The 22,692-nt window shown below is 45.5% G+C and overlaps 1 protein-coding gene across 1 annotated transcript in view; it reads right to left on the bottom strand.

Annotated features, from left to right (window-relative positions):
- The window catches only part of PPIP5K2 (diphosphoinositol pentakisphosphate kinase 2), a 2,362,281-nt gene that overhangs the window by 36,145 nt on the left and 2,303,444 nt on the right, over window positions 1-22,692 (bottom strand). The window lies entirely within an intron of this gene.

Below are 22,692 nucleotides of genomic sequence, written 5' to 3'. Positions count from 1 at the left end.
TTGATTTGTTGTTTGATGTTAGACAGTTCATATTCAAGTCTCCACAGATCACAGTATCAGCGCCAACGTCTGCTTCGAACCAATCATCTATGACAGTTGTAACTTGGTCTATATATCCATTGCCGCTTATTATCTTGTGGTTCCAGTATAGATTCAGGATGTGGATTTTCTTGTTTCCTACGTTGCTTTGTGCGATTGTTGTTGCCTGAATATAGGGAGTCACGTTTTCAGTATTGAGGATTTGATATCCAGAGCTTTTTTTGACCATGGTAATAAGGCCTGCCATGGGCCTACCCATCAGTTGTTTGATAGCTGGATTGAATGCGATCTCATATTCTCCAGAGATAGGACAGTTGTCCAGCCACGTCTCTTGAAGGCACACGACATCCAACCCTGGAAAGCAGCTCTCTTGGTAAAAGTGCACAAATCCTCTGGTGTTCCAGGAGCCAAACTTGACTGTCGGGGGCGAGTTTTCTAGTTGGCATTAGCTTTGAGTTGTTTTATTCAGGGCTTTTTTTTATTTTATAGATGGATATGGAAGTTTTGTTGTCTAACTACTCATTTTGATGAGGGGCACTTCCTTTATGTTCGCAAGGCGCTTGTTTTATGGCAGAAGCTTTGATCGCCGAAGGTCCTTTCCCATAGCACTTGTTTGGTGCAAATTTTCGAACATCAGCATAAGGCTCTCGATTTTCATTCCTGCGATCTGGCTGGGGAAGGCTTTTGAGTGCTTTTGTCTTTTGACACTCTCTAACCTCGTTTTTCTTGAGCATCATTTCCTGTCTTTCTGTCAGAGTGAGGAAGATAGAGCTAGCCTCCACCGGTAGGGCTTTTTCGGTGTTTGCGATCTTGGGGATCATTGTACAAATTCTTTGTGGCATTGTAACATGTGAAGACAACAATGTAGATGTTGGTTTTAATTCTGTACTCCTTTTTTCTGTCTCTTGTGAGGGATCATTATGACTTGAAGATGACCCAATTGATATCTTAGGGTCCATTGACTCCAATTCGCCAGTGTCCTCTTAAGTTGACATATTTATCAGCTCGTTCATTTGTTCGGCTTCCTTGTCAGATTCCTCACTTTTTTGATCTGAAAGCTCGCCTGTCACCTCCTTTTCTGAGCTCTTTTTAGTCGGGGTTGGATCCACAGGTTTTATGTTCTGATTTACAGTTACATTTACTGTTTTTATGTTACGTAAGAACTTTCTGGAGTTGTTGCCACGTCGAGAGTTCTTAGTGCATTGATTTTTGTTTTTTTTAATTTGAGGTTGCTTACTAGTTTGATTTAAGTGTGTCCCAGTAGTCTGATTAGTGTTTCGCTTGAAGATCGCAAAGATGCCATTGTTCCTTTCAGTCTGTGTCAAGATGGCCAGAGACTCAATCTTGCAGTCTGGCACATTTCTCGATGTCAGTTGAGGTAGTTGGTGTTTGTGGATCGAGGGAAGCTGGATTCAGTGTCGATCTCGTTTTATCTAAGATTATTTGAAAGCAAGGCTTGTTAAGTTGATCCTGTAGGTGCATGCAAGGTGAAATAACTTTTGTCGCGTTATCAAGTACTTCAGGATTTCTTATCTCCTCCGATCTTATGTCTTCATGTAAACTTTTCTGCTGTGTGGCATCATCTTTGGTTAGATCTATAGGTGGTGGCAGAGGGCTAGTCACCTCTTGGCTTCCGATTGAGATGCTCTCGGATTGTTGCGATGGAGAAACCCGTTTATTCAGATCGGGCTCCAGGTTGGTGCTCGCCTGAGGACATGTTTTGTTGTTCATGCAGGTCAGCTCTTGAGAATCCAGACGGATACTAATGCGTTCATCGTTGGCAAACTCTGGTGGGGTTTTCCTTGTTTTTAGAAGGTTGAGTGCTTCTTTAGCGATTTCTGCCAGTAACTTTTTTTCCTATCCGTTATTTTACCTTTGATCCAGAAGAGTATTCAGGTAAGCCTCAGTTCTTTTGTTGGAGTCTCGTTGCACTTGGTTTGTTAGTGTGATTTCCATGTCCAGACCTACCAGTTTTGAGTTGATCATTGCAACTAGTGTGGACAGATCTCTGAGGTTCCCATCTACTTGCTCGTATAGTTTTAGGAACTGAGCTATAGATATTGCAAGAGAAGACATTACAAGCGGTTGAATCTCTTTCATTATACATCCGACTAGTTCAGAGGAAAACTCCTCATGCTTGTTTTGTGGGGATTGGTGTGTTCGAGGTTTGGGGCACCTTGGTTTGTTGTACTGTGACTCTGAGTAAGAAGAGTCTGACGATGATGACGAAGGGGGGGGTGATTGTCTCATCTCGGGAGCACCGCCATGCCTAGATGGGGGTGTTGTTGGTCTCATTAAAGTCTGTAGAGGGGTTTGTGTGCCTTTTCTCTGTGAACACGGTAGCGTAGGAGATAGGCTGTGGTCGATACGCCTACGTTTCCCGTGGGCGTTTTTCCATTGTGATAGAGGCGGAGCTCCCAAGGTCTCCTTCATTACATCTGCAATATCTTCAATGGCCTCGGTGACACTGGGTTCGTGGATCGGAGTGACCAGTCTGTCTTTTGCTGTGGCGCCTCGTGCTTTATTTATTAGTGTGATGTCATTTAGTATCTTGTTAACGACCTCCAGTGAATTTCTCCTGTTGGATCCCATAGCAGTAGGCTCATTGATAGGAAGGGTCTCGATTGTGTCATGACGTGCTTGATGGAAAACTTCATTGTCGTTAGGAGAACCGACCCAATCGTCCCTAAGTCCCATTTTTAGATGCAGATGCGCTTCTCCGTTTGCCGGTAAGCTCTTCGAGGAGATTGAGGAGGAGTCATATCTATTTGTAGTTAGGTTTTCCTTCGTCGCTTCTATCTCGATGACCTGTGGTGAGATGCCACTTTCATCGTGGATCAAGGCCTGGCTCATGTCGATTTCTAGAAGTAGTTTACGAGGAGAACCATTAGTGCCTGACTCGGCGTCGCAGATATCATTACTCAGGAGCACGCTTGAAGGATCACTTTCTGGGGCTCCTTCTGTGTTAAGGGGAGCGAGACATAACGCCGCTGGGCAGCTTGCTATCCGGTTTTCCCCCGCGTTCTGCAGACTTATAGTATGTCGCTGATTATTGGTCATATCATCAGGAGTTTTCAGTTGTTCTTCTCTTATTTGCATCTGCTCTAGATCTTGGTCTAGATCTTGTCTATTTTCGGGGTCGGATGCTGATGATGAACGGTTTATCTCCCCTGTGCAGTCACCGTCACAGTCTGACTTGCGTTCGGGTTTGCGATCGGGCTTGCTCGACTGCCGCCGTGGGGGTTTACGTGAGGTAGCCAGCGAGTTCCATCTTCGCAACTGTAATCTTGTTTGTGGGTGTGTCAAGCTTTCCGCGTGTAGGCGGCCATCAGATGCCGTTTTAGTCTGTACTGATAGGTCTGCGTTAAATTTTCCAATAGGGCCTTGTGTATCGGTCATTCTCTTTTTGGTGTGAGTGCTCGAGACTCTACAGGTGTGTGTTCAACTCAGCTCAGTTTTAGAGTACTCTCTGTACTGTGGGGGATTAGGGATCAAAGAGATCAAAAGGGGTCAGGCCCCCCGCAGACTCCCGACAACACCCCACCCAGATGATAAACTATTAGAATCTGGCGTTATGCGCTTGTTGATCGGCTTTCAGAAATAGATAGTATCGGATATCTACTTATAGTGCGGGGTTAGCTCACATTGTTTATCCGGAGCAGTGAGATCAACCGGACTCCAATCTCAGCTCTGGGTAAGATCATCCAGATGTTGTTTATCCGTCAATCTGTTAGCTTTATATTGCGCACATCCAGCGCCAAACAGCCGCACAACAGCCAGCGCCCTTTACCCCGTCGGGCTTATCGCCGCAAGGGTGGATTGGGCTGTGCTTTGTGGCGAGGAAAGGTCACGTGACTGTTCACGTGACAGCCACAGTGCTCTGCCTCCTCCTGGAAGCAAGCGTGTGACTTAGCGCGAGTTCTTGGTAACTCCCAGCGCAAGACAGCCGGGCACAGCAGCAGGCAGCAGCAGGCAAGAAAAGCGTTTGTTTTTTTTCCCAAAGTTGCAAAACACGCCGCTAGCGGTGGATATATGCGGGAGGACCTCACAGGGAGTAACTCCCCTCCTGGGGTTAAGGACATCCACTGGTGGAAAAGTCTCACATAAGCCCCTACTTACATGGTCATCATTTTCTCCCACCATTGATAGTGGAATCATGTTTTATTGTAAAGCCATGACTGACAAACGTAAACCATAATGGGACGAAGAAGAAAATGAGAAGCATATGGAGTAACCATATGCAAAGTCAGTCAAGTACTGCGACGAGGTGGCTCTAACAGTGAAAGAAGAGGATTGCTACATGGAACTAGAGGAAGCATTGCAATGTTCCATGGGGGAGGACCCAACAGAGTGAGATAAAAGGAGAAGAGGGACTAAGAGAAACAGAGCAGAAATAAGAAGCATAAGGGGAACTAGGTGTGCAGCCTGGAGAACCCAGGAGTTTCAAACCAGGAGAAGCAGAAGTGTGCGGCAGGACTGTGCCAGCCGTGATAGGGACACTGGTGGAGAATCTAGAGTTCTGTGCAGGTCTGGCAGAAGTCGGCAATCAAGCAAGTTAGAGGAAAGACGCCGGTGGCGTGACATGTGCAAGGTGGACACGGTGGTTCAGATATGTCGCAGACACCTGAAAACCCTGCAGAGCTACTTTCACGTAGCAGGAACCTCTGCAAGCACCATAATCTCACAGAGCGGATTGCAAGAGCCAGATAAGAATCAGAAGGATGCAGGCAGAGTCGTGGAGAACAAGGACATCAAATCCCAGGAAGAACTGGCAAGCTGCCAGTGGAAAACCACAGGTGGCAGGAGCTGTCAAGAACCAGTAGGGGTCTTAAAAATAATTGAAGATTGCAGCAGGGGTCATCTCGCTCGTTACAGTGGTCCAGTTAATAGCATTGTCCCAGCAGAGTGCATCAGGAGTCATCTCCCTTGTCGCAGTGGTCCGGGTAATACCACCACTACCCAAGTCGAGTGTGTCGGGAGTCAGCTCCCTCATCGCAATGTTCCACTCAATACCACTGCCCAAGCAGAGTCTGTCGGAAGTCATGTCCCTCATTGCCGTGGTCTACCCAATACCACTGTCCAAGTAGACTGCATTGCGAGCCATCTCCCTTGTTGCAGAGCACCAACAAACCCCATTGGAAATCCTGAGTGCTTCAGGAAACAACTCCCTTATCGCGATCCAGAAACCAGCAGAGAGGCATACAAAAAAGATACAGAGAACCCTGGGAAAGATATCCATCATCAGAGTATTAAATGGAAGTCAAATAAAGCTATAAGCTTTTCTACTTCCTGGAAGGAGGTAAAGAGACTAATCCAAGTTTTCTGCAAGAGTGTTTAAAGACCACTGTGGAGAACGTTTATAGAAGGGCCAGATGAAGGAAGTCATTCCCCTGGTAAAGGAAACACGAACATCACTTTAAAGCCTCATGTTTATATTCTTAGGTTTAGATCAGGTGGTTTCTGACAGAGGACAGAGAACATTTAATGTTGATAGACATTCTGACAGGTCACCAAAGTTTTCATAATTTGAGGCAGGGGAAACCCCCTAGAAGTAGGGAGAGATATTATTTCTTGAGCTAGACAATAAAAGTTTATAGCCCACAAAATGACCCCCCTTGTCAGTCTCCCTCTTCTAAACGCTCACAGCTCCTTAGTGTTAGGGAGAATTCTCTGTTAAGGCTAATTTCCCAAACCTAGTGAGTCCCCCAGCAGCTTTGCTGGATTTTTGGGGTTTATTTCTTTCTCCTGCTAAGAGTGAGACTCTTTTTCTCCCACTCTTAGACATGATTTGCGATATCCTTTGACTTTGTAATGTGTTTTATGGGCTATGGGGTCTTTTTACTCCATAGGGTTTTATGTGGTTTTTGGTAAGTGTGTCAGACAGCACCCTCAGTGCAGTAACACAGGGGTGTCATAGTGACCCCCAAACATAGAATCCATACCCTGGGACTGACTACTGTCTCCCAGGGCATGTAAAGTCACCATTGACTTTACTAGTCTTAAATTGGGAACAGAACCAGTACAAACCATCATATTGTGGAAGTACTGGTAGGGGTAATTAGATTGCCCCTGGGTCTGTTTTTCGAGGGGGCACTGTGCTGTCCCCCTTCGTCGAGTTTCTGGCTGGTGGCAGTGGTTACCACGTGAAATATTCCACCGGAATATTTTATATGGGATTTTCCCATTCATTTTAAATGCACCACTTTTTGGTGCAATGTTAAAGATACCGCCGGGTTATTTATTTAATATTTATTCCCCGGTTGGTTCTTTTTGCCAGAACTCGGTTTTAAAATGGCGTTTGTGTTCGCCTCTGTAACTCCAACCCAAGTCGAGCCCTTTGTTCCACTTTTTGGCAGGCTTCTACACAGAAGCCTCCAAAAGTGGTGCCACTCTGTCTGTGTCTACAGGATGTGTGGGAGGGGGGGTTTAGGCACCCTGGACTGAGTTGCCTCTGCAACTCAAGTCGCACTCTTGTGTGATTGGCCCAGTGGTGAGCCGCCCGGCTAACCACTTAGCATGTTTGAGTGACAGCTAGGACTGATGAATGGGGGTTTTCTGCATAAAAGCAGGGCTTTGGGGACTGGAACTTCAGACGTCACCACAGGACCTAAAGAATCCGAGGAGGGAGAAGCTGAGCCGACCTGCAACGATGACACCACCAGTGGAGCCCTGCTGAACCGTCTCACCACTTTTCCTGACGACAGAGAAGATCTTCATTCTGAAGAGTCTTCTTCCTTTGACTGGTGGGGACAACCAGTTTGCCCGCCTTTTTGCCTTCCCGGATCATCTTGTGGCCGCCTTGCCTGTGCCAAGCACCCCGGCAACCGGGATACCACGATTTACCACTACCGCGAATAAAAGGGTAGTACCTTTTAACCGGAGAACTCCGCGGCTGGTTTCTTCCCTGGCAGTGCAACGACCTTCAGCTTTCCTCCACGTCGAGATCTTCTCTTCCTCTGGACGACGCCGCGACTTGCACCCGCTGCCAGGTACAACTGCCCCCGCTGGAGGATCCTCTCCATTTTAAAAGGTACTGTGTCCGCCAAGCCTTCCCTGCAACTGTCTGTACGGGGTGTCTATTAAATCCTCGACTTACTACCTGGGCTGACCCTAGGCTGGCTAACTGAACTTTTCTGAGCTGAACTAATTCCTTTTTGAACTCCCTGCAAGACTTTTTCGAGCCTCTTAAACTGTGTGATCTTGGGCGCATTGGTGCTCTGCTCTCTCTAAGAGGGAGCCTGGCCTCTGAACTTTTTGTTCACAAGTAGACTTTGACTTTCCTGCCTTGCTGGGTGCTTCTAAAGTATTAGTGTCATGTGCTTTTCTAATTTCTGCCTTTTCCCTCCCTTCTTTGATAACTTATTGGAGTGCCATCTTCAGTTAAGCGCTCACCTCTGTCTGAAAATAAGTGGTGTTAACTAAGACTTGTCTAATAAGGAATAAGGGATGTATATATATTAATAGTGACTGTGTTCTGAACTTGCTTACAATAATAGTGCTGGAGTGTTTCTATAAGTGTGTCTTTAAATAAATAATTATATACTTTGATACCAAAGCTCTGGTCAGTGTTTGCTTGTGCTACTGTATTTTGGTACCTATCTTGTATAATCTATATACTGTCTAACTCTTCTTGAGAGAAGTCTGGCTGCTCAGCCACAGCTACCAGGTAAATCTGGGTGGTACAGACAGCTACCAATTGGGTTTACTGCCAACACCTGTAGTCTTAAGCCTTTTGCAGTGGTCCCTAAGGGAACTGCACCGGTTTCTGCCTAACACTTACTGAAGAGTTCTACCCGAGGGGTCCTCCAAAGGATGAAGATCTCATTTTGAACTTCCTGGTAGAGCTCCTACCCAATGGAGTTTTACATATGCCTGCTTGAAGCACCCACAACTACTTTCTGCTTCAGCAAGATAGGCAGCAGATAGAGACATGTTTGGCAGAGCCTAGAATTGCAGTTACATAACTCCCTGCACAGAGGTAGCGGCCCTAACTCACCTTGTTCGTTGAGGTAGTTCATGGACACAGTGTTGTCCGTCAAGACCAGGTCACACGAATCCTGCACAGAGGGAAGGACACCCACTGAGACTCCCAGTCAGATCTCTAACCCCTGATGGATGCAACTTTCATTATTTTTCTGCTGAAACCAGGGTTGTGGAAAAGTTCCCCCTCCGCAAATAGGCCATCATGGTCCACCAGGTTCTGAGACACCTTGCTGTACACCAATAACACGCCTGGCATATCGCACTCAAACTGAGACCACTGGGTTTGAAGCAGCCGCTAGAGTAACCATATTCACAATCAAGCCTCTGGTACCAACAACAGGCAGGATGCCAAGAAGAAGCAGGGATTCAGACTCTGAGAATGAAAGATGTTCATCATCTGTAAGATGTTTGCCACAACCCCCAATCCCACACCTCAGAAGGCCAAGACCCAACAAGTGTCCAGCAATGCTTTGATTAACTGGGGCGACTGAGATGGTGAAACCTTGGACTTTTTGAAGTTCAACAAGAAGCTAAAGCTGTGCAAAAGGTGGTAGGTGTGGTTCAGGTGTACTATCACCAAAACAGGGGAGCGAGCTCGAATGAGCTGATCATCCAGAAAATATGGCTTCTTTAATTCCTGAGATAAGCAACTAACACAGCCAGACGCCTGGGGAAGACCTTTGGTGCAGAGGCCAATGGATAGGTTTCAGAACGCATCATGGGAATCACCCAACCACAAACCTCAGGTACCTCCTGTGTTTCTGCTAGACTGGCACATGAAAGTAGGCAGTCACACCAGACAGTCCTGGAGTTCGAGAGCCTGGAGGATCTGAGCCGAGGTTAACATCTTGAAGTTCTCCTTGCACAGGTACAAATTGAAGAGCTGCAGATTCATGATGAGACTCAGGCCTCCATTCTCCTTGGCACTCAGAAATACCAAGTGGTCCAGCCCTTCAAGAGTCGAGGACCTAGAGGGGTCTGGAAAGAGGATATTTGTGTGGGTATTGGAAGACAGTATGCCTCTGATATGCCATCTAAGACCAAGCGTTGCAAGTGGTCAGAAAGCACTCCTTGACAAACAGAGTCAATATCTCTCCCACAAGAGGAGTATAAACATACAAACTAAAGGGGTTTTGGACCAGAGGCAGCCACTCCACCCATTTGGGCACATCTGCTCCTGCTGTGATGAGGAAAACGCTGCTCCATTTGCTTACTAAAGGGAGTTTGGCCCCTACCATGGTAGGCATGATTTGGAGGGGGCAGGCTGTTGAACAGCTAAACCTAGCCATTGCTTTGAAGACCATAAACATCTCGGATGACCCATAGCTTTTACCTGGTGTCCAGTTAAAGTATCGAATGCAAAAGGATAGAATGCAAAAGGTACGACTACATTGTCTCGAAAATCAATAGGGTCGATTGGTCAAAGGGTCGAAATATATTCTAAATTTATTTTACATGTAATAATGATACACACACTTTATGTTTGCATTAAATGCATTTTCTTTGACATATTTTAATGTTTCATGTTTATCAACTGTTGTTCAACATATTTTATTTAATGTAAAACTTTTTTTTATATGTAGTCATTTAACATTTTTGAATATATATCTACTTGTTTTTTTTTAATAAATAATTAAATATATTTAATGCCTTGCAACATGCAAACGTATTACAAACGTATTATTTTTTTACCATTTGTTGGTGCTGTTGGTTTACTTATTGAACTTGAAAGTCATGTATATATGTTTTGATTTGTCTCTAACGTGTGACGTATTACATTGCGTACGCTAATGTAGTTGCCATTTTTGAAGTCTTTCGTAACCGGTCCGGATGCTTGGTGTTCGCGCTCCCAGTTTTCAATGGATTTCTGGTTTTTTTTTCAACAGATGGATTTTTCTTGGTTTTGTTTCTGCATGGATGCTTTTTCTACTGGATTGAAGCCTTTTTTGCATGGATTTTATGGCCTGGTGTACGCATTCGCACCTTTTAACGGATTTGTGTTTTTTTTTCCATCGGGCTGCTTTCCATTGGTTTTTTTTTCTGCAAGGATGAGTTTTCTCTTGAATTGAATCCTTTTTTGCACAGATTTTATTCTTTTTTTCACTTGGAGTCATCGATTTTCTTTACTAAGGAGTTCCGACTTGGACTTTATGTGTTTCTTTAATGGTTTCTTCATTTGGATTATGGTTTGCTCCTCTTTTGGATTTGTTTTTTTGAACGGTTTCCAGCATTTGGTGTCTCCATCCGTTGTCCAGAAGTGGCATTTCTCGGTGAGTTTGTTTTTATTTTTTATTAGCATTTCAAGTTATATGCTATAGCTTCCAGGAATTGTATTGGTTCTATAGTGTCAAAATTGTTCAGAATGCTGGTTATTCGTTCTTCGTAGTCTCTGTATTTATTTTTTGCTTTTAGGTTGGTTTTCCATTGATATTGTTTGTGCCAGTTTTATTTCTTGAGCAGTTTGTTTAGATTTTAGGTTGTTTATAAAGTGCCACAAGTTGGGATTGTTGGTGTTGAATTCTCTATTGATTTTACTGTGCCATCCCTCCTGTATGTTATTGGTTCTTGGCCAGTTTTCTTTAACAGATTTATGGCAATTCCATATGTTTATTTCGTATTTCTCTTTTTTCCTTCTGCCATGTCCTGTCAGTTGACCAATTCAAGTTCACTCTATGTAGTCCATTAAATTGCTTAATAATTCTTCATGATTATTATAGTATTCTGATGAAATCAATGTCATAATATTTTACTACCATGTCCTCTCTTACAAAAGCTAATGCATATCATTTCTTGATTTAGTGTTGGAATTCACTGTCCGCTACGTATTTTGTCCTTAATCCTAGTTTCTGAATTTTTTCCCACAATGATTGTCTGAAATGAAAAAAACAGCCCTGAATGTGAGTGTCCGGATATATTTTAGAAAAAGCTCTCATTTGTCCTTGCTCGAAATCCATGATTATTGTTCTGGGTGTTTTTTCTGGCAATTATTCTCTGATTAATGTATATATAAATCTGTACAGTTCCTCTGTTTTTCCAGGCATTAAAACATAAATTAAAGGTATAACTGTCCCATTGATTGTTCCGTGAATACTGTAAAATTGATGGAATGGTGCTGGACATGATTTAAAAGTAGCATCTCTGTGCCATGTAGTCGAATCCCCCAAGTGTGTTAAATTAGATAAAGTTGCAAAAATGTAAAATTTTTCACTGTTCACATCTAATGTTTTCCACAAAAATTGTTCACCATTCTCTGTTTTCTGTAAAATGTCCGGTACAATTATATTTACATATGTTTGGGGTGCCATTGGTAAATTCTCCTTGCGCTGTTTTTGCCTGTTTACACTTCTTTTCATTCATTTTGTATTTGGCATCTGTGCGGCAACATGTAGCGGTAATTTCTCGTAGGTTTTGTTTATTAGTGAGCTTGTCGCCTCATTTTTATTTTCTTCCACATTTAGTTTTAGCTCATTTATCGATTTTTTTAAAAAAAATTTTATTAAGACGGTTGTATTGTCTGGCATATGATTATGCTCACCAGTGTTAGGGAGAATTCTCTGTTTAGGCTGAATTTCCCTCCCTAGTGAGTCCCCCAGCAGCTTTGCTGGATTTCTGGGGTTTAATTTTTTCTCCTGCCAAGAGTGAGACTCTTTTACCCTCACTCTTGGACATGGTGAACTGTGTTATCTTGGACAAACCTTGTGTTGAATGGGCTATGGGGTCTTTTACTCCATAGGGCCTCATGTATTTTTGTGATGTGGGTTACACAGCACCCTCTGTGCCGTGACCCAGGGGTGTCCTAGGGACTCCCCAACATAGACTCCATACCCTGGGACTGACTACTGTCTCCCAGGGCATGTAAAGTCACCAAAGACTTTGCTAGTCTTGAATCCTGAACAGAACCAGTACAAACCATCATATTGTGGACGTACTGGCTGGGGCAATTCGATTGCCCCAGGGTCTGTTAGTCGAGGGGGCACGTCTCCGTCCCCCCTGATCGAGTTTTGGCTGGTGGCAGTGGAAACTACGTTTTATATTCGACCGCGAATATTTTCCTATGGGATTTCCCATTGTTTTAGGCTAACACATTTAATTATTTATTTACGGTAGCCTTAAACATACCGCCGGTTTATATATTTATTTTTATAACTCCGGTTGGGACTTTTTGCCAAAACTTGATTCTAAAATGGCGTTGGTGTTCGCCTCTGTAACTCTGACCCAAAGTGGAGCCCTTTGTTCCACTTTTGGCGGGCTTCTCCACAGAAGCCCTCCAAAGTGGTGCCACTCTGTCTGGGGTACTTAGGAGGGGTGGAGGGGGATTTAGGCACCCTGGACTGAGTTACCTTGGTAACTCAAGTCGCACTCCGTCCTGATTGGCCCAAGTGGTGAGCCGCCCGGCTCACCACTTAGCATGTTTGAGTGACAGCTAGGCTGGGTGAATGGGGGTTGGCTGCATAAAAGCAGGGCTTTGGGGACTGGGACTTCAGAAGTCGCCACAGGACCAAGAATCCGACGAGGGAAGAGCTGAGCCGACCTGCTTCGACGACACCACCCGGTGGAGCCCTGCTGAACCGTCTCACCACTTTTCCCGACGACCGAGGAGAACTCCTAACAGAGTGGCTCCTTCCCTTGACTGGTGGGGACAACCAGTTTTCGCCTTCTTTTCGCTTCTCGAGGTATCTCGTGGCCGCCTTGCCAGTGCCAAGCACCCCGGCAACCGGAACCCCACCACTTTTACCCCAACCACGAAAGTCGGTACAACCCTTTTACCGGAGGACTCCGCGGCTGGTTTCTTCCCGGGCAGTGCAACGACCTTCTTCTTCTGCTCTTCAGCGAGAACTTCTTCTCCCCTGACCGACGTCGAGCCTTGCTGCCACTGCCTGGAACAACTGCCACCGCTGGAGGATCCTTTCCACTTAAGGTACCGTGTTCCGCCTGGCTTCCCTTGCCACCGACTGTACGGGGTAGATTTAGCCCCCGGCTTTCGAACCTGGGAGTGCCTGGGACACCCTGGCTAAACTTTCTAAGCCACTCTAAACTCTTTCTAACTCCTTGCAAGACTTTGAATCCCTAATAACAGTGTGATCTTGGGCACATTTTCGCTCCGGCTACTCTAAGAGTGGGCCCTGCCCAGTGACTTTTGCTCACCTGTGACTTTGTGCTTCTTTGAGCCTATTGCAAGTGTTCTGGACCTTAGAGTGGTGTGTTTAACCCATTTCTGCTTTTTCTCTCCCTTTCTTGGAAACTACTAGAGTGTCATCTAACGTTAAGCACTCACCTCTGTTTTAATTAAGTGGTGTTAACCTAGAGTTGTCTAGATAGGAGAAAGGATTGAATCTACTTTCGTTATAACTGTGTTTGAAGTGTTTACTATATTTTGCTAGAGTGTTTTTAACTTATGTGTATTTTAAATAAATAACTATATACTTTTGAAACCAAGCTCTGGTCAGTGTTTGCTTGTGCTATTGTATTTTGGTACATATTGTGTATACTTTGCATACTGCCTAACTCTTCTTGAGAGAAGTCTGACTGCTCAGCCACAGCTACCAGGTAAATCTGGGTGGTGCGGACTGCTACCAAAGGGGTTTACTGCTCTACCTGTAGTCTTAAATCTTTTGCAGTGTTCCCCAAGGGAACTGCACAGGTTTCTGCCTAACACTGGTGTACAGCGGTGGGATTTGTATTGAGTATACATTTTATTGTGCTTTAGATACCTTAGTGCAACTAACCACAAAGCTTAGCACTGAAAAAGTAAAACCTCTAACATGTCAGTTATAGAAAGCTATAGTCAAGAGTCCCTTGCAGCCAAAACTGCTGATTGTTTAAGAGTGCTCTGTAAACATAAGGATCTCCTGACTAAGGGCAAGAAAATGGAGCTGATTGAAAGATTGTTAGCTAACCAAAGTCTGGGTGATGGTTCAGGGGAACCTACCACTCCAGCAACTGTAGATGACAGTGTTGAAGTTAACATGGAGCAAAATGTTGATGATTCTGAGGAAGAGTCAGAAGAGGAGGGTGAGGCTGTTGTAACTGTCCCCCCTAGGCCTCTGCCTGCTCTACCTGCTGTGCCTACTGGACCTTTACCAGGTCCCACATTTAGTCCTCAGTACTTTGAACTGGAGAAAATGAAGCTAGAATTGGAGTATAAGAAACTTAATGCTCAAACTGACAAAGAACTAAGGCTAAGGGAAATGGAGCTCAAGTATGACTTAGAAATGAAGAAATTATCTGTTGAGAATGTTTCTCTCTCTGGCTCCTCTAGAAGTTCCAGTCCTAAAAGACCCCGGATGCCTAAAGAATTGGTTGGTATGTATGAGCCTAAGTTGGATGTGTTGGATTGGTTGTCTCTGTTTGAATATAATCATGGGCTCCAGAACATCACAGGAAATGACTTACTCACCTGGTTGTTCTCTAGGCTTCCCCCTGTTGCAACTGATGTGGTAATGGAGATGGGGGAGGAGGATAGGAAGGACTATGAATGTGTGAAACTAGCTTTGATAGCTAGGTTTGGGAAGACCCCTTCCCAGTATCTTAAGAGGTTTAGGAGCCTCAAAAAGCATGATGGTACCCCTTGGGCTACCTGGGTGAGTGAATGTTTGAAAAACTTAGAGGGATGGATTAAGGGTTACAAGGTGAACACTTATGAAGGTATGAAGAATTTGTTTATGTTGGAGACTATTTATGATGCCTGCTCTCCTGAGCTCAGACAACACTTGGCTGATTCCAGGGAATTAGATTCCCTGAAGCTAGCTAAGGCTGCTGACTTGTGGGTTGCCAACAGGGCCACTCACAAGGATTCTGGGGTAACTCAGAAGAAGGATGGGGAGAAACAGCCCAAAACAGACTCCAAAGAGAATTCTAATAATTCCTATCCCAAAGAGGGCCCCAAACCACAAAATAACCAGGGTAAGCCACATGGGAAACCTATTCAGGTTACTGTACCTTCTGGCCACAAGCCAGAAGGAGGTCAGAACAAGCCACCCTTCCAGAGAGCATTTGGACAATGCTATGTCTGTCAGGGTACTGACCATATCAAAGGAGATCCCAAGTGCAAGGGTAAACCTGCAGGGATCAGCACAGTCTCCTTAGCCTTCACTCCTGAGGATGAAGTACAGATGGCTAGTGCCCACTTTGAACTCTTTGCTGAAGAACCCTTGGGTCTTCAAGCAACTGTAAACTTAGAGCCTATGGGTCTAGTTAGTCCCCAGAATAGGGTTGTGTATAACTCCCTACCTGTTAACTCTAAGGTGTATTATGTGGACAGTGTTCTTGTCAATGGCCAGGATACTCCTGCCAGGAGAGACACTGGGGCCAGCAGAACAGTAGTGGATGAAAGCTTCTTTCAACCTGAGGATGTGGTCAAAGCACCCAAAGGTCCCACTAAGATGTCTGGAGGCCCTGTCCAAATGGTTCCTATTCTACCAGCCCTCATTCAATGTAACAACATGACAGTCAGGATCCCTGTCAGTGTTCAGGCTGAGGTACCTGGGAAGGTCCTGTTAGGGAATGACCTAAGAACTCTAGGAGTAGTGTTACATACCCCCAGGCCTCCCAGTATGGAGAAGCAGAACTTAACTAAATTGGCTAGAAAGGCTACCTTGAAGGACCCTTCTAAGCCTGTGGGACCCTCTACTGAGAACCCCACTACAAGCCCTGGTGTTAGTAAGTTGACCTCTAACCCAGGCACATTTCCGGATAGTATGCTAGGAACATGGGAGCCCCAACCAAGCTCCATCATTGTTCCCCTAGTCTCAGAGTCTCTGACTCCCCCTGCTTCTGAGGAAGAGGTGGATAGACCAACTAGGCCCCTATCTGGACCTGAGAGAACTGGTAATTCTCAGTGCTGGTGGAAAACCAGAAAAGAAAAGTCTAAGGCCAAAAACCTTCAGACTGTTGGACCTTCTACTGAAGACCCCAACTCAACTCCTAATATTAGGGGGGAAACTCCTAAAATAGGTAAGGGTAGATCTAAGAGGAAGGGGAAGCAGGTGAATTGCCTAACCCCAACCCCTCCAACCAAGAGGCCTAAGACTCAACCTGCTCCCACAAGAGAGGTGGTGAGGAACCTTGGAGGCCCCTCTAGATCTAAGGGAATCCTTTATAAGGACCCCTTCAAAAAGCCTAACATAGGTTCAGAAGTTGTACCAACTTCTGAGGGACTGGTCAACCAGATCCCCTATAACAAAAAGACTGATGTTCCTCAAAGGGTTTGTAGGTCCTTTAGCTTGCAAAAGAAAACCTTTGAGTTCTCCCTTAAGCAAAGGTCAAGGTGTCACCATCAAAATGCTGATGGACTCTCTAGGATGTATATCATCGACTAGAGGTATGAGGTTCATCCAGGAGTGGATTAAATCCTCCTGTCCCTTAGTCTGGGGGGGGCGAGTGTTAGGGAGAATTCTCTGTTTAGGCTGAATTTCCCTCCCTAGTGAGTCCCCCAGCAGCTTTGCTGGATTTCTGGGGTTTAATTTTTTCTCCTGCCAAGAGTGAGACTCTTTTACCCTCACTCTTGGACATGGTGAACTGTGTTATCTTGGACAAACCTTGTGTTGAATGGGCTATGGGGTCTTTTACTCCATAGGGCCTCATGTATTTTTGTGATGTGGGTTACACAGCACCCTCTGTGCCGTGACCCAGGGGTGTCCTAGGGACTCCCCAACATAGACTCCATACCCTGGGACTGACTACTGTCTCCCAGGGCATGTAAAGTCACCAAAGACTTTGCTAGTCTTGAATCCTGAACAGAACCAGTACAAACCATCATATTGTGGACGTACTGGCTGGGGCAATTCGATTGCCCCAGGGTCTGTTAGTCGAGGGGGCACGTCTCCGTCCCCCCTGATCGAGTTTTGGCTGGTGGCAGTGGAAACTACGTTTTATATTCGACCGCGAATATTTTCCTATGGGATTTCCCATTGTTTTAGGCTAACACATTTAATTATTTATTTACGGTAGCCTTAAACATACCGCCGGTTTATATATTTATTTTTATAACTCCGGTTGGGACTTTTTGCCAAAACTTGATTCTAAAATGGCGTTGGTGTTCGCCTCTGTAACTCTGACCCAAAGTGGAGCCCTTTGTTCCACTTTTGGCGGGCTTCTCCACAGAAGCCCTCCAAAGTGGTGCCACTCTGTCTGGGGTACTTAGGAGGGGTGGAGGGGGATTTAGGCACCCTGGACTGAGTTACCTTGGTAACTCAAGTCGCACTCCGTCCTGATTGGCCCAAGTGGTGAGCCGCCCGGCTCACCACTTAGCATGTTTGAGTGACAGCTAGGCTGGGTGAATGGGGGTTGGCTGCATAAAAGCAGGGCTTTGGGGACTGGGACTTCAGAAGTCGCCACAGGACCAAGAATCCGACGAGGGAAGAGCTGAGCCGACCTGCTTCGACGACACCACCCGGTGGAGCCCTGCTGAACCGTCTCACCACTTTTCCCGACGACCGAGGAGAACTCCTAACAGAGTGGCTCCTTCCCTTGACTGGTGGGGACAACCAGTTTTCGCCTTCTTTTCGCTTCTCGAGGTATCTCGTGGCCGCCTTGCCAGTGCCAAGCACCCCGGCAACCGGAACCCCACCACTTTTACCCCAACCACGAAAGTCGGTACAACCCTTTTACCGGAGGACTCCGCGGCTGGTTTCTTCCCGGGCAGTGCAACGACCTTCTTCTTCTGCTCTTCAGCGAGAACTTCTTCTCCCCTGACCGACGTCGAGCCTTGCTGCCACTGCCTGGAACAACTGCCACCGCTGGAGGATCCTTTCCACTTAAGGTACCGTGTTCCGCCTGGCTTCCCTTGCCACCGACTGTACGGGGTAGATTTAGCCCCCGGCTTTCGAACCTGGGAGTGCCTGGGACACCCTGGCTAAACTTTCTAAGCCACTCTAAACTCTTTCTAACTCCTTGCAAGACTTTGAATCCCTAATAACAGTGTGATCTTGGGCACATTTTCGCTCCGGCTACTCTAAGAGTGGGCCCTGCCCAGTGACTTTTGCTCACCTGTGACTTTGTGCTTCTTTGAGCCTATTGCAAGTGTTCTGGACCTTAGAGTGGTGTGTTTAACCCATTTCTGCTTTTTCTCTCCCTTTCTTGGAAACTACTAGAGTGTCATCTAACGTTAAGCACTCACCTCTGTTTTAATTAAGTGGTGTTAACCTAGAGTTGTCTAGATAGGAGAAAGGATTGAATCTACTTTCGTTATAACTGTGTTTGAAGTGTTTACTATATTTTGCTAGAGTGTTTTTAACTTATGTGTATTTTAAATAAATAACTATATACTTTTGAAACCAAGCTCTGGTCAGTGTTTGCTTGTGCTATTGTATTTTGGTACATATTGTGTATACTTTGCATACTGCCTAACTCTTCTTGAGAGAAGTCTGACTGCTCAGCCACAGCTACCAGGTAAATCTGGGTGGTGCGGACTGCTACCAAAGGGGTTTACTGCTCTACCTGTAGTCTTAAATCTTTTGCAGTGTTCCCCAAGGGAACTGCACAGGTTTCTGCCTAACAACCAGTTAACCGTATATTTTCTTTTTCGGTTATAGCTCTTCCAGTGCAACTTAATTTTTTATAATCCTTGCATTTCCAGTAACTTATTTCCTTTCTTGTACATTCCTTGCTGTAGATATAGCCCTCAAATACCAATTGCGGAATTCCATATCCGTATGAAATTGTATCTGAAACAGTACATTTTATAAATTAATTTAATGGTTTTACTGTAACGTGTTAACGATTTTCTAATTTCGCATGTTTCAAGTGTTTTACTTACCACTTTATTTCAGTCACGAATACGTTATTTGTCTCGGTCGTATCTGTCAACTGCTCTCTCTCCGTCACCTTCCCTCATGCACTGACAGTTTGTTTTCAACCGTCATCTGTGCTTATGGTTTTGAAACAAGGTGCTTTACTCTTCATTTAGATGTTGTCCTTTAACCCTTTCTCTAGCTCCTTTACCTTTATTATGGTAGTCAGTCAATATTCGAGCCTTTTGTTTCGAGCAAATGACCCGTTTACATTATGTGTACGGGATGTCGATTCTTTTACTTTCGATCCTTTTGATTCGACCCTTTTGTCTTTCGATCCTTTGTTTTCAGTACTTTAACCTATAACCCTTTTACCCTAACCAGGTTGTCACTGTCAAGCGTTATGTCAAGCAAATTAACTTAAACATTCAGGGCAAACTTTGAAGTCCTCTGTCAGGTGTGCCTGTGTACACTGCCCATCGCATGGCCGATAATGTGCGCTACGTCGAGACCGGATTCTGATATACAGCCTTTTGAAGATCTACCACCGGATGAAAACCCTTCTTTCATCTCCTGTGCAAGCAGTGTGCCAGCCACATCAGAGATTACACCCGACATAGTATGGATGTATTTGGCCTGGGCACAGTTGGCATTCATTTATTTATTTTTTTGTGTGTTTTAGTGCATAAACCGAACTATTCACACATTTCATCAATTCACATTAATTCATTAATCTGAAAGATAACAATCCAAGGAAAACATTCATTAAAATCAATTGTTAAAAATCTAAAACCGTATCCAAACATTCCAGAAGTCTTAATGATAAAGAAACATCATTGTTATTTAAAATCCTGATCCATAAGGCCTCATCCAATGAATTAACACAAAGTTTTGTTTTTTCTCTCCATAAAGAAGGCAGAGCAGGGCAGGTTATACAAAGATGTTTTAAGGTCTCGTCCTCCCGAGCACAGTACCGACATAATCTCATTCCCCTTAGAACCTTCCTCCTAATCCCAACCACCTCAATGCTAGGGAACCAATTCAGCTTCAACCTCAAAATGTTCAACCTAAAATATCTCGAGGGATGTTTTTTCAAATATGGAGTCAGGACATTGATCACACAAAGTGGTCATTAAAACAGGGATATTCGAGCAAATCAGTCCTCAAGTGTATCCATGCATTTCTATACAGTTTCTGCTTCACTTTATTTGGATTTGAGGACAGTTCCACTGATGAAGAGTCTATTTTTTGAAAAAGTAACCTGGGAGCACCATTGCACCTAGTTCACAAGAACCCTGCAGGTCCCATTTCCCCATAGTGAATTATGAAACACAAAGGAGGCGGCTTGAGGAGGGGAAATTATGTTAGCGGAAATGTGTAGTTTCCCCCAATCTTTAAATGTCTTGATTGGGAGTTGGCCGAGCTCATGCGCAAGATCCCCACCAATGGGACAGAGTTAGGAAGGCACAAGACTTTTCTCCACAACTTAGCCTCCAACTTACATCAACAGTCTGCGCCACAGGGAACCAGGCTGCACCTCACTGAGGAGGTCCAACAAGGCCGAAACATGTCTGGGGTTGCTTGGTTTTCTGTGCAGAGGGGACCTGGCCTAGCAGTTCGGGCTGGGCTGCTACCTTCGGTGGCGGCAGCTGCTGACTGATTTGCACATGGCTGGTCCCCTTTTGCAATGGCGCAGACGGGCTAAAAAACGGTGGTGTGGAAGGTTGGCCCAGAGCAATTGCCAGTGGTTTAGATTTATTAAAAACCTTCCACCCATCACTTTTGTGGTCAGTTTGTTTCTCCTTGTGAGAGAGGGTATGCCCAGACGTGGGTCCCTTGCTCGCTGCGCCACAGGGAACCAGGCTGCACCTCACTGAGGAGGTCCAACAAGGCCGAAACATGTCTGGGGTTGCTTGGTTTTCTGTGCAGAGGGGACCTGGCTTAGCAGTTCGAACTGGGCTGCTACCTTTGGTGGCGGCAGCTGCTGACTGATTTGCACATGGCTGGTCCCCTTTTGCAATGGCGCAGACGGGCTAAAAAACGGTGGTGTGGAAGGTTGGCCCAGAGCAATTGCCAGTGGTTTAGATTCATTAAAAACCTTCCACCCATCACTTTTGTGGTCAGTTTGTTTCTCCTTGTGAGAGAGGGTATGCCCAGACGTGGGTCCCTTGCTCGCTGCGCCACAGGGAACCAGGCTGCACCTCACTGAGGAGGTCCAACAAGGCCGAAACATGTCTGGGGTTGCTTGGTTTTCTGTGCAGAGGGGACCTGGCCTAGCAGTTCGGGCTGGGCTGCTACCTTCGGTGGCGGCAGCTGCTGACTGATTTGCACATGGCTGGTCCCCTTTTGCAATGGCGCAGACGGGCTAAAAAACGGTGGTGTGGAAGGTTGGCCCAGAGCAATTGCCAGTGGTTTAGATTAATTCGAAACCTTCCACCCATCACTTTTGTGGTCAGTTTGTTTCTCCTTGTGAGAGAGGGTATGCCCAGACGTGGGTCCCTTGCTCGCTGCGCCACAGGGAACCAGGCTGCACCTCACTGAGGAGGTCCAACAAGGCCGAAACATGTCTGGGGTTGCTTGGTTTTCTGTGCAGAGGGGACCAGGCCTAGCAGTTCGGGCTGGGCTGCTACCTTCGGTGGCAGCAGCTGCTGACTTATTTGCACATGGCTGGTCCCCTTTTGCAATGGCGCAGACGGGCTAAAAAACAGTGGTGTGGAAGGTTGGCCCAGAGCAATTGCCAGTGGTTTAGATTCATTCGAAACCTTCCACCCATCACTTTTGTGGTCAGTTTGTTTCTCCTTGTGAGAGAGGGTATGCCCAGACGTGGGTCCCTTGCTCGCTGCGCCACAGGGAACCAGGCTGCACCTCACTGAGGAGGTCCAACAAGGCCGAAACATGTCTGGGGTTGCTTGGTTTTCTGTGCAGAGGGGACCTGGCCTAGCAGTTCGGGCTGGGCTGCTACATTCGGTGGCGGCAGCTGCTGACTGATTTGCACATGGCTGGTCCCCTTTTGCAATGGCGCAGACGGGCTAAAAAACGGTGGTGTGGAAGGTTGGCCCAGAGCAATTGCCAGTGGTTTAGATTCATTCGAAACCTTCCACCCATCACTTTTGTGGTCAACAAAGATCAACTTTAGCAAGATTCTTTTGCCTAAAGAAATGTAATCATCGGCATAGCCGAGAATATGCCAAATTTACAGTCAAATTGAATGAATTGACTTGTTGTTGCCAAGAATGTGGTCTTTAAATCTCCTACGGGCCCACTCCTTCACCTTCCATCATGAACAAGAAGTATTTAAACTGGTTAGCGACCTCCAGAACTTGGCCATCAAAGGACCATTCAAATCTTTTCCATTTGGACCTTTCACTTTTCAGCCCCAAAATGTTTGATTTGATGCCGTTTATTGAGAAGTCTAAATTATCTAGGAATTCACTAACACACTGTAATGCTCTTTGTAATCCTATGGGAGTCATATCCCAGATGACAATGTCATCCGTGTAATTCAGATGTTGTCGTTTTACTTACCCCAATTTTGGGGGGTTCGTTTTTAGCAGAGTCTTAACAAGCAGCCATATCTATGATATAAAAATTGAATAAGAATGCAGCGAGGACACACCCTTGGCGCAAAGCTCGATTTGTCTCCATCGATTTCGTGGAAGAGCCATGTGAGTCCAGTCTGATTTTGATTCTCGTTCCTGAATGAAGGGCATCCAATATAGCAATTAGGTGGAGGGGGCATCCTGCCCTGTTTACTTACATCAAGGAAGGCTAGGTAATCCGATCTCCCTTGTTCCTTCGCTTGCCCCGACAAAAGCGACAAAACAAAGCTGTTTGAAACTGTCCCCAATCCCTTCTTAAAGCTTGCCTTGCTTGGATCAAAGCAGTTAATCTCCTCTGCCCATTTGTGAAGCTCTTTCCGGAGTATCTTGGCAAAGATCTT

Source organism: Ambystoma mexicanum, chromosome 6p, assembly GCF_040938575.1.
Source record: "Ambystoma mexicanum isolate Mex_15411 chromosome 6p, UKY_AmexF1_1, whole genome shotgun sequence".
Taxonomy (NCBI): domain Eukaryota; kingdom Metazoa; phylum Chordata; class Amphibia; order Caudata; family Ambystomatidae; genus Ambystoma; species Ambystoma mexicanum.
The sequence above is the reverse complement of the archived record's forward strand: the minus strand, read 5'-3'. Positions and strand labels throughout refer to the sequence as shown.